The sequence below is a fragment of the Thalia democratica genome, unplaced genomic scaffold (genome assembly GCF_965202585.1).
Source record: "Thalia democratica unplaced genomic scaffold, ktThaDemo2.hap1.1 HAP1_SCAFFOLD_630, whole genome shotgun sequence".
NCBI lineage: Eukaryota > Metazoa > Chordata > Thaliacea > Salpida > Salpidae > Thalia > Thalia democratica.
The window spans coordinates 5,123-18,788 of record NW_028139637.1 but is presented as its reverse complement, the minus strand read 5'-3'; the positions used below and the strand labels follow the sequence as shown (position 1 = coordinate 18,788).

Here is a 13,666-nt window from a genome sequence, read left to right as displayed (position 1 = left end):
ATGTACTTATTGTTCAAGATAAACTGCAAAAATTCAACCAAATAATACTCCAAAAACAATTAAAACTGTTTTAACATAAACTTAGTTCAGAATAATATTAAAGTAAACTTTCTCTGATCCAAAACTATTATTTTTCTTAAACTACATAATTATATTTTTTGACTTAATTATTTATCTATTGATCGAAATTTTAAAGATAATAAAGGGTTTTCATATTTAAATACAAATATAATAAATCAAAAAGTTCAATTAGATATAAACTGAATATAAAAGTAAATCACTTTGCACTTCTGTACCGAAGACCTCTCACTTTGATTGGGGGTGGGTGTTTTCCTCCGTTGCTATAAAAATATTTATATTAGATAAGCTAAAAATATATATATATACCTATATTCAAAAAACATATCCTACATTACAATTACTTGTTAACAAATATTAAAATAATTGTATTTGAATAAAAAAATTATACACTTGTATCACAAAAAATGGATGTACGACTATCAAATTCCTACAGTTTGGATTCCGACAATTCAAATTAAAAAAACTTTTCAAAGGGACACAACTTAAAAAATAATATGTACTTGAAAAAAATAAAAAACACGTAGGTAGGGTCTAGTAAATACCTACAAACACGTTTTTTTAGAAAAATATCAAGTATTGTTAGAAATATGGCTAAAAGAAGTAATAAAAATGGTAATTTTAATTAGTTTAATTCTGTTTTAAAACATATTTTTCTTGCAAGAACAAACAAGCGTTTATAGGTAAAACTACATACTCATTAAATAAATATTTATATTATTTTTTAAGTTATAGCCCTTTATAGTTTTTTTAAGAACTTTAATTGTTAGAATTTGAATTGTCATGTAACCATGATAACAAGATAGTTGTTTGATAATACATCATGTTCTATCATTAATAAAAATATTTTTTGAGGAATAGGTCAATTGTTTAAATAATTAGAGTAAAACTATTGATTTATAATATTACACAAATTAACATTTTAAGAAAAAACTGTTTTAGTAGAAAGGTGCATTTTAAATACAAGTATAATAAAACTAAATAAAATAACGTAAACTAAACTTATGTTCATTATATGAGTTGGTCGGCGGTTCATAGCCCGAATTTTATGTTGTGATTACCAAAGTATTATGAAAAAACAACAAAACTAAGTAATTTGTATAAAATACTGTAGTCTCTTAATAGTTCAAAGTAAACAGTAGTGCTATCTATAATTTCAATTTTAATTTTCGATTTCAAATAGTCACTTTTAACATTTTGTTAAATATTTTCAAAACTATGATCGCCTGCTAAATAATTTTCCGATAAAATTTGGCCAAATACTATCAATCGCTGCCGGCTTCTTGCTAAACACTTATTCAATAATATCAAAATCAAATTTAAGTTTCTCTCAAGGGGGTTTTTTCATGATAACGAGTTTGGGAAACCCAGCTATACACTCATTCAAATAAAATTAATTATGATAGTGTACACCAGGGTTTCCCAAAGTGGGCCATGACATATACTCAGGGGGCCTTGAGCAGTAAAGGGGTCAAAGGGGGGCCATGAGGTCATAATTTAAAACTTACACTAGATATTTTTGAGTTGTAGATGAAGAGCAAAAAAAGGTCTTAGGTGTATTTTATGGTAGTTTTTAAGTAATTGTGTTGAAAGGGGCCATGGCTTTTTTAAGTTCTTAAAAGGGGGTCATTTGAAAAAAAAGTTTCGGAAGTCTGTTGTGAACAATCAAATACCAACCCGTTATACTCGGGCAGTTCGTCGAGTTTCAGGTAGCTCATGATGACTTTCCTCAGTTCGCAGTGCGTTCTTCATCCACTATTTCGTGGAACTGTTTTAGCAGAAAGTTCTGGATGCACTCGTCCAATCTCTCAAGCGACCTTTTGAACGAATCGAAATCTCTGTTCTGTTCACAAGTTTTTAATTGTTTTGTTACTTGTAATATTAAGTACCAATACTTTTTAAAATTATAACTTATGCTCAAAATTTTAAACTTGAATGAACTGTTTTTGGAAGAACAAACAATTTAACACACTTTATTTTGGGTTTATAATAAACTAAAAGCAAATATATTTTTTTAATTGTTGAGGTTACCGTTTAGAATTTTTTTTATAGACCTAGCAAGTATTTCAACATTATATAAATACATAATCAGGGTTACAAAAAGTTGTTTATAATTTTTCCAAGTTTTCTAAAATTCTCCCAGGTTTTTGAATGTAGAAGTTTTTTTTTCTACTTTTTTAGTATAAAATTAAGTTTTAGATATAAACAGTCGAAGTAGCTTAGAAATATTAAAAAGATACTGTAATGCTATTTTAAACTTGTTTTACATAAATAATATTCTAATGATACCAATAAAACTTATTGTGTATGATACATTTTTTGTACCTATTCAAAATTCTATCAATTCAGATGTAAAAGGTGTTTAAAATTCCAGGTTTATTTAGTGATTTTTGTTCTAAATTACATTTCTTTTTCAACATTTCTTAAATCTCAGGTACATTTTTTACTATGTTTTGCCTAAGTTGTAAAATTACAGGTATTTCCAAGATTCCAGACTTTTAGGCAACTCTGACATAATGTAAAACTTGTTCTGTATGCCGGACATTGCTTTTAACAAGTTATTATAAAACAACTTTAAACGTTTTAGCATACTACAATTCAGTATTAAATGTTAACTTACCTTGTTCGAACGTGATATAAAACTAAAATACTTATTTTTTCTTATTTTATTATCAACTATCATCAATCCAACCTGTTCGACGATGTTGAGCAGCCAGTAGTGGAAGGAATCGACCACGGGTGGCATGGTGATCCTGTTGATGTAATCGGATGTTCCCGGATCCCCGAAGAACACGTTGACTGAGGTTGAGTTCGTCAGTGACGTCACTTGGTGCCACCAGAACGCAGGTATGAACAACCTTGCAAGTATTTTGTACATTTATATTTAAAGAAACTAATAATTCAGCATTAAGTTTCAGCAACCGGAAGCATCAACATAGACGTTTAAACCAGGGTCTCCGAAAGTTTGAGATGACAACTAATGTAGGCATTTTTTTTAGCTATTATGGGTCAATAATTAGTAAGGGAGCCAAAAATAAAATAGGTAATTGACTAACACGGTAGCTGCCAAAATTGCACAAGGGGACAAAATTTGCACGAAGACACTTTCGCACGAAGAGTCACTTTTGCACGAAGAACTTTTTGCACGAGCAAACAATTTTACACAGAGATATTTTTGTACAAGTTGAACTTTTTTTATTTATTTTAGTTTTTTTTTATTTGTATATATTTTTTTACTATCACTGTTCCCCTAACCCTTACCCTCGGTCGGTGACTTATTTTATTTAATCGATTAATTTTTATCAATTAACAACTTTAATTAGTATTTTTTTTACTTTCACTCTTACCCCTAACCCTTACCCTCGGTCAGTAACTTTTTTTTTGTTTTTATATTAATTTATCTTTTAGATTTATTTTTTATTTTAACTCTCGTGTAAAAATGACCCTCTATGAAAAATTGTAACTCGCGCAAAATTGACCCTTGGTGCAAAATTGTCATCGTGCAAATTTGTCTTCGTGGAAAAGCATCGTCGTGCAATTTTTATCTTTTCTTAACTAGCAATATCTGATTAAGGGAATGTTTAATTTAATATTCTGCCAAGGGGGCAATTATGAAAATCATTTAATCAAAGAATATAGTATATCTCAGGAGGTACTTAATGTTTCTTTTATATAAATTAATAAATGTTAGAGTATTAGTAAATAACAAAAGAGATTTCAGTTTAGGTTTTTTGCTATGATTTTTTTACTGATAACAATAATATAAAGTTAGTTTATAAATAAACAAATATCTATACTATGAAAAACTATTTCTGCACCACAAAAACAACTGTTACTTACTTGAGATTTTAGTACAAACTTTACTGTATAACAATTTGAAACAACTAACATATCTCCAGGGTTCAACACACTCGTGTGGCAGTGAACGTTTTGAAAAGGGGAAACTTTTCCAAGTCAGGATTGTCACAGTCCACCTGAAAATATAGTACTAAATTAAAATAAGGAACAGAATATATTAAGTAATAATAAAATACTTTATCCTTACAGAAATATTCTAAATTTTTAATTAAATTATCTGGACGAATAGAAGTTGTTTAGAAATGCATAAATTTAAAAATGGTTAGTAAGTAGGAAACTACCAAGTTAAATTGAAGATAATAAAAAAAATATATTTAATAGCTCTTCATTGCAAAAAACTAGAATTATGTGAAAAGTTATTAAAAAAAAACTCTACACTAAAATTAATGTAAGGAGAAATAAAAGACTTAATTTCGATTAAGCACCTAAACATATTAAAATTTAGTTTAAAAAATTTGTAATGTTTTTTGTTTATAGTCATAGTTTTATACACTTTTTAACATATAAAAAGCAAGAAAAACTGTTTAAACGCACATCAAAGTAGTATATCTAAAATGTAAAAAGCTTTAAACAGGGTTGCCAAAGGCTTTTTTTTCCAGGCTTTCTAAAATTCTTTCAGGTGTTTAAAAGTGCAAGTTATTTTTGCACATTTTTGTATAAAACTAGGTTGAAGAAAAAATATTTTTTTTGAATAGTATAAAACTATTGAAAATATACTGTAATGCTACTTTAAATTTTTCATAATAAATAAAACTCTAAATGGTACAATAAACATTATTGCATAATGCATATGCTAAATTTAGTATATAATAAATGTTCAATATTTTACATGAAAAAAATGTTAAAGATTCCAGGCTTTTAGCGTTTGTTTTTATAATTTCTTAGATTAAAGATGCTTTTACTTGCCTAAATTGTAAAATTCAAAGCTTTTCCAGAATTCCATTTTTTTTATGCAACCCTGCTTGTAAATATTATAAACTCTAAATATTTTTTTCTAATAAATATTAATCATTTCAAAAGACAAATTGCTAAAAGACAAGTATTAAAAAACACAACTGTAAACTTTTTTATTTTTAGTATAACTAAATTATTAAGTTAAATCATTTTAGAAACTTTTCCATGTTTTTTAACGTATAAAGTGTAAGTATAATTGAGGCTTTACAAAAACGAGAAAACTTCTATTGGATGTAAGGTATTGGATGTTATCACACTTAAAAATTTTAGCGCAGTGGTTCTAAAACTTTTATAAACTGTGCACAATAACATTAAATAAAAAATAATCGAAAATTAACACATTAATAAAAAAACAGTAAAATAAATTAACTTACAATTTAAAAACTGTTCGTCAAAAAACTACTGTTACTATAGCTTAAATGTATCAAATGATACAAAACATACTAAGACTTATCTAAATGTTAAAAACAATTATATCTTGTTTTATTTCCAAACAAACAACCAACTTAAGACTGAACAGTTATTCTACAATTTAACATTAAACATTGCAACTAAAGCATACTATTAGAACTTTATATAAAACAATTATCATTTTCATTGGTTTATTGTGCATCGTATTCAAAACTTTTGAACATTAATAATAATGCATAGATAGGTAAAAATAAAAACACCCTTACAATTTACAGTTTTATTTTGCAAACAAAACATACCAACCTGAGACATTTTAAATTAAAGGTTTTTTTCCCTAATAAAAATAACAAAAAAAAACATGAAAAATAAATAAAATTAAAAATGACATGAAAACAGATTTTTATGCTGACTCAGCAAATATTGGCAAAACACCTAGAACTTAGATTAGACTCACCTGAGACTTATATTTTCTATTTATTTTTTACTATCACTGTTACCCATAACCCTTACCCTCGATCGGTAAGCGGTTCTCAAACTTGACTGGGTGGATTTTGAACGCGGGTGGATTTTGTACGTGTCCCAATAGTCATTCATAGATAGGTAAGTACACCAACCTGAGACTGGACGGTCTTGCCGTTGGAACCGAGGACGTTGGGGTATAAATTCTTAAGGTTCTCGCACGAGTACAGCTTCACCTCCTTCCGACCCTCAATCATCATCAGCATGCTCGCATCCGGGTCGTAGTGGCAGTACTCTGTTGAATGAAACTTGTTACTTTCAATTTGTTTCAAAAGTAACAATAAACTTAACATTAAAATAAGTTACAATTTTTTTTTAGGTTTTTTTTACAGTAAGTAGTCCGAAGCTTTTTCACAGTTATTATCATTTTTGTTATGTGTTTAAACATAGCTAAGCCTTATTGTCTTCATAAATGTTTGTTTTTAATTTCAGATGTTCATTATAAGTGCAGATTTCATTAACATTATCTACTTATCGAGTGAAATGTTGTTTTACTAATATACTTGTGAGCCAATAAAACTTTCGTTTTAAATTTATACAAAGATTGTATTTATTGAATAACATACGATTAGAGATTTTTTTTTTAAACACAGGTGATATCTGGTGCTTTTCATTGGAGAGAAACCTGACTTTGATATTGTTCCGTCAAACTGTTGCCTATTTAGTTCGCTGTGACTGCAAGGTTGTTTTCGATTCACTTTCAGCTAATAAATAACAGCTAGGGTAACTTTTCTGCTTTATTTACTATCATGTTTCCATTGAATATAACAGACCTTTTAAAGTTTTTGTAAAAATTTTTTATCTTATGAACTGTTGAGAAGGGAGCAGCCTAAATAAATAAGCAGGTAAAGTAAATAAAAACAAAAAAAAAATGAGACCTATCATTTTTAGAACTTTTAAGTTATTTTTTGTAAATAATATTAACTAAACGTAGTGAAATTATTAGTCAAAGTCTTAGTACTAATTTTGATAAGCAAACCAATTTAGTACAATTAAGGCCATAGGGGGGTCCAACATATTATTTTACAAAAATTAACTTTGACTTACATATGAAAGCTTTAAGTACAAACTACTAGCCAGTTTTTATCAAATTCAAAAACGTCATTTAACTTTTGAGATATTTAATTTTTTGTAAAAATTTTCCGATATAAAGGTATGGACCACAAATTTTTCGGGGTCAATTTTCTCGGAAATTTTTAAATTGACTTAATTTTATCTCCTCCTTCATTTTTCAAGCAATCTTCTTCAAATTTTCAGGAAACGTTCCTTATAATAAAAGGAAAAATCTTTATTTTAGTATTTAGTAATTTAGAAAAATAAAAATTTTATCACAAAAATTTAAAAAAAAGTGATTTTTTTTCAAAAAAATATATTTTTACAATTTTTTTTAATTCCAGAGTAACGTTTTTTTCTTATTGTATAAAGATTAGACTGTGAAAGTTTAAAGAAGATTGCTTGAAAAATGTAGGAGGAGATAGATGTTAAATTAAATAGTCTTTTTTGCTGTTTTAGTTTTCCCTTCCCATAGGGAACCTATTATGCGGCCCGACTTTGACTGGTCATATCTCAAAAAATAATCAGAATTTTTCAAAACGATAAAATGCATTTTGAAGCTTAGAAAAAACTATAAAATCAGATCAATTTGTAAAAAACATGGTTTACCCCCCCCCCCCCCCCCTATGGCCTTAACTATAATGATTCTAAGCCGGGTTGTCTGATCATGTAAATCTAAGGGTAGGTGTCAGAAAAGCACAGCGTCACTTTAGCACGGGGTGACACTTTAGCACGGGGTGACACTTTAGCACGGTGTGACACTTTAGCACGGGGTGACACTTTAGCACGGAGTGACACTTTAGCACGGGGTGACACTTTAGCACGGCGTCACTTTAGGATGGAGTGGCACTTTAGCACGGGTGACAATTTAGCACGGCGTCACTTTAGCACGGAGTGACACTTTAGCACGGGATGACACTTTAGCACGGCGTCTCTTTAGCATTGGGTGACACTTGAGCACGGTGTCACTTTAGCACAGAGTGTCACTTTAGCACGGTGTGACACTTTAGCACGGAGTGTCACTTTAGCACGGCTTCACTTTAGCACGGGTGATACTTTAACACGGAGTGTAACTTTATCACTGATTCTTTTGCACAAAATGGTTCTTAAGCACGGAGTGACACTTAAGCGCCATCAATAGTTTTAAGTAAATTAATCAAATACGTGTAAAGTTTGTATTTAATAAAACGTTTAAAATTAAATTTATATAACCAGCATGCTGTTAATTATGCAATTTAGGCACTTTAAAGTGTGACTTCAAGAAAAAGTGTGTCTTCAAAATTACTTTTAATAAAAATATTATCTAAGTAAGGAGTAAATTGTAAGACAAAGTTTGGCAGTCTTTTCGAAATATATTTAGAAAAATCATTTGTAGGTAGCAAAACGTTAGAAAACATCTTTAGTGGCATGTATTTTTTAAGAAAAACTATACTTAATAACAAGAATAAGTACTGAAAAACAAGAAGTTGGTAAATTAAATGGTAACTAGTTTTAAAAATCCTTAATTATATAAATGTTTTTATACTGTATTCTTTTTTACTTCTGTTAATAAAATAGTAATACTTTACTTACATTTTATTTAATTACTTTGCTTGGCTGAAATGGTTAAAATAACTTTATTTGTGTAAAACAATAATAAAAAATTTATGCATAGCACTAAATTTTATTATAAAAACGAACACAAACGAAATCTACAAATATATACATTTAATCTATATCAAAACTGTATTGAATACCCCGTAGGTATTCAACTATATTATTATTTTCATTAAAACTTGACACCAGATAAAACAGACGCTCATCTGCTTGTCTGAACCTTATTCTTTTGGGATCTGGTTTTATCCCTGCCAGAAGGTGTTCTAGTCCCATATCCCGAGAATTCTGAGTCGTTTTCAGAATATTTATAAAACTCCACAGATTGGGATGGTTTCCATTTAATACTGCGTACAAAGCTCGATGCGCTGCTTCCGCAATATGTAATTCCATGCTAATATGACGCCGTGCGAAAGTGTCACTCCGTGCTAAAGTGACGCCGTGCTAAAGTGTTACCCCGTGCTTAAGTGACGCCGTGCTAAAGTGTCACCCCGTGTTAAAGTGTCACACCGTGCTAAAGTGTCACCCCCGTGCTAAAGTGTCACCCCGTGCTAAAGTGTCACCCCGTGCTAAAGTGACACTTCGTGCTAAAGTGACGCCGTGCTAAAGTGACACTCCGTGCTAAAGTGACGCCGTGCTAAAGTGTCACCCCGTGCTAAAGTGTCACCCCATGCTAAAGTGTCACAACGTGCTAAAGTGTCACACCGTGCTAAAGTGTCACCCCGTGCTAAAGTGTCACACCGTGCTAAAGTGTCCTCCGTGCTAAAGTGTCACACCGTGCTAAAGTGTCACCTGTGCTTTTCTGACCTGTTCCCAAATCTAATGTTTATACAAGCACAAAAAAAGTATAAACCAAAAAGTATAAAAACTATGTGTTCAGTAAGAAAAATAAAAAATAAATAAATAATGAAACACTATAATTAATAAAACTTAAGTACAAAAACCGTCTTACCATAATGTCCTTTTCTTCCCAACCCACAAAAAAGGGCCATTGTGATGTTTTTCTACATACTTCGGAAGTTGACATTCGTCTAAAAATATTTGAATTTTTGTATAAACTAGTTAGTTTTGACTGTGACAAATATTGAAAGTAAAATTTAGCACAAAATAAACTAAAATATATTTAAACATTATAATTATTTGAAATGTTAATGTTTTATATAAACTGACTGATTTATAGATTTACATAAAGTTTCGTTTCAAACGTTATTTGATGGAATGTAAGACATTCGAAAATTTTATTAATAAACAAAGACAATAAGATTTGTTATACTCGTATTTTAATTAGGTATAGTTTGTAGCCGGTTCTGTATTAAGTTTGTTTCTCTTTATAAATGTCAAACACATTCAAAAAAAGTTGCTAAAATTGGTAAAACAAACAACGCATGTTATTTTAGTAAACCTCAAGATATCTTCCTGTTATAAAATATAGCTTGTGTAAACACTATTTAAATTAAAAAATATTAAAACTCAAAATTAAGCATTACACTAGGTTTTACTACTTAAATAAGTGTGTTTTATTAATGTTCTTATTTTAAATGAGAAAATGTAAAGAATTGGAACCTTTTCTAAAATCTCAGTAAAATTACATAAAGTATATTTTCATGTTATCTTTACTAAAAAAATAACAAAACCCACACTTTTATTAAGATTAACTTTAAAATAAATTTTTAACTTTTTTACATCTATGAATTAATACAAAAAAGCAAAAACATTCCTATTCATGTGTTCTTATTTATTAACACTTATTATAGAACATAAACTGCAAAAACAAGTTGAAGCATAGCTTTGAATTTTCAAATAAATACAGTTGAAAAACATTCTACTGAACAAATATTCACTTTTATTTGAGGGAAGCAGTAGTTGATGTTCTGCACAGCCATGTAAGAGGAGTGGGAAATTGGTCGGTCATTTATGAGGTCGTCAACATATTGTCCGACAGTCGAATTTCTTATTGTGTATGCTAGTCCTACCTGTGAGCGAAATTTTACTAGTTAAGTTCTTAAAACCCAATTTTGTTATGTAAAACATTTGAGAATATTATTTATTCAAATATAGGTTAGTTATCAATTATAGGCTAGATTAAAGTTAAAAGAATAATAAAAAGAAAGTTATTCATGTATTTATTATTACTAACTTTTGGTTGTAATCATACTGGTGGGTAAAATTATTTAGACATCTTTATTATAAATTATATTCAATATTAAATTTTATAACTAAGTCTTGATTAATTCTTTCTAATTAAGTGCTATGTAACAATACCTTAAAGTTTTAATGTACAAACGTTTGAGGTGAAAGGCATTTTTTTAAAGTTAAACTTGTTTTAAAGATATTTCATAAGTAGTAGCTGTTACCATTTGAAAAAATTAAAATAGCTTTTACATATATAGGTTGGGTACACATTCAGAAAATTTAAAAGATACCTTATAAAAAGAGTCAAAAAAGTAAGACTGCTTTATCATAACCTATTTTTTCCTTAAGTTTCTAACCAACAGTTATCAAACTTCCTTACTCTATTTATAATTAATTTCAAACAAAAATATGTTTTTATTTATAACTTATTTTTAATATTTCATCATTTTAATGTTTGATAAATTTAATTATTAGTCAATTATTTATTAAGTTGATAAAAAAATATTTTTAAATTCTAAAGGCCTTCAAAATATCTAGAGTATCAAAAAATAAAAAGATATAGTTATCGTAGGAATAGATCACTTTTGAACGAGGGGACACTTTTACACAGAGAATGTTTTGCACGAAGGGTCACTTTTGCACAAGTGGGCAATTTTGCCTGGCGTCCCTAATGCACAAGCATCACTTTAGCACAAGGAGACACTTTTGCAAGGAGGGTCATTTTTGCACAAGATTAAAAATAATATATATAAAAGAAAACAAAAGAAAATTATAAAAAAAAAAAAAAAGATAATGAAAAAAATAAGTTTTTACCGACCAAGAATATAGGTTAGTGGCAACAGTGACAGTAAATTAAAAATTATAAAAAAATAAAAAATAGAAAGTATAAAATACACTTATAAAAAATAAAAAAAGTTATGTACCCATAAAAATTATAATATAAAAAAAACAGGAAAATAAAAAAAATAAACTAAATAAAATAAAAAAATTAAAATGAAAAGTTTACCAACTGAGGGTAAGGGTTAGGAGTTATAGTGAAAACAAAAAAAAAAAGAATAATAATATATAAATAAAAATGTTCAGCGTGTTCAAAAGTGTTGTTGTGCATAAGAGTTGTGGTGCGAAGTTGTCCACTCTTGCAAAAGTGACCCTGCGTGCAAAAGTGTCCCCTCGTGCAAAAGTGTTCCTTTTTGAAAAGTGTCACCTTGACTTTTTGAAAAGTTACAACCACTCAATAATAGTAGTTATTTTTGAGTTCTTGGAAATTTATCTATAAAACAAATTGATTCTAGTTTTTCATTAAACTGACTATACATTTTTATGTCTCAATACATATTTTATAGGATAACATTTAAGTTTTAAAACACAGATCAATGTAAATTTTTGTAATAAATATTGCTTCATTCTTATAGCCTCAATACTGTTTGCATAATGTAGAAATTTTCAAAATATATACAACTAAAAGATTGCTTACAAACACATTTAGATAAAGTGTGTAAGTTAGCTTGCTAGCCCACTGTGTACATGTGTATATTTAACAAAAATCAGAGATTTTAAACAAAAACATCATGAACCATAATATTTTATAACTACTTTTATAAAAAACAGCTAGTAAAAAAAACAGAACACTAACAAACATTCACGTGAAGAAAATTATAAGTAAAAAGAAGATTAGCCCAAGTAAACAGGAACAGGGCATTTATGCACAAAGACTTTTTGCACAAAGGGTTAAATATGCACAAAAAGACACTTTTGCACCAAGACACTGGTTTCATGAAAGGTCACTTTTCCACAAGGAGTCATTTTTGCAGTGATTAAAAAATAAAAATAAAGTAAGAAAATAAAAAGATGGAATATAAAAAAAAAATTACTGAAAGCGGATAAGGATTAGGGGTAACAGAGATAGTAAAAATAGATAACAAAAAAAATAACAAAAAAAAAAGTCTACAAAAAACAATAATAAACTAAAAAAAAAAAATACCAATTGAGGGTAAGGGTAACAGTGAAAGAAAAAATAAAAATTTAAAAAAACCCTTATAAACTTTATCAATATAAAAATAAAAATAATAATAAAATTAATAAAAATTAAACTATGTAAAAACAAAAAAAAAGCAAAAAAAAGTTACCAATCGAGGGAAAGGGTCAGAGTAAAAAATAAAATTTCAATCTGTGCAAAAGCGTCTTCGTGCATATTAGACTCCTACCCAAAATAACATATTTTTGATTAGTATAAAGCTAACATAAAAGTTTATACTAGAAACCTTTTTTCAAATAACTGATTCAGAAAAGTAAAACCTGATTAGCAAAACCAGGGTATCCTAAACTGGGCAATTAGCTAGTGAAGCAAGATTCTTTTAACATTTATATAATATATATACATAATATAAGGTATATATAATATATACCAATATGATTTTGAGATCCCTGTTTAAACAACTAAATGAAGCAGGATAACAATACTTAATATGTGTTTTAAAAACAAACACAAACTTTTCAAATTTATAAACAAACCTTGTAGTTATTTTGATCAGTCTTTCCTCTCACACTGACCTTGTTGCCACCCACCTTCTCAACCAGATACTCCATCGTCCATTTTGAAAGAGGAAGCTCACTCAAGTGTCCCTCGATCACGCACGGGTTTCCTGCTTGAGGTACTTCCTCCTGAATATTTCCACACTCAACTCAGAGTGGTGTATTCGAGTTATCTCGCTCCTCATAATTTTACTTAGATTACTGTGGGTTTTAATTGCTTATTATAATTAGATTGTATTTCAAGTATTATAAGTCATTTGTTTACAGAACTACAACACAAGCTCAGGTTAGGCAACTTAAAGTTATTATATTCTTATCAACTTCTCCTACTCTGTCAATTTTAGTAAAACTTTTATAAGTTTTACATTTTATTTTAACTCAAACAATAGTTTGACATTTTTATATTATTCAAAGACTAAATTACTTATATTATTAGTGTGGCTTAAAAAGAATTCATGCAATTTTCATGTAAAACCTGTTATTATATGTATGCTTAAATTATCATCTAATTGTATTTATTATGCTTTTTTGTATT

The 13,666-nt window shown here is 28.5% G+C and overlaps 1 pseudogene; it reads right to left on the bottom strand.

Annotated features, from left to right (window-relative positions):
• Positions 1–203: 203 nt before the first annotated feature.
• LOC145846786 (bifunctional peptidase and arginyl-hydroxylase JMJD5-like) lies at positions 204–13,316 on the bottom strand (annotated as a pseudogene).
• Positions 13,317–13,666: the final 350 nt, after the last annotated feature.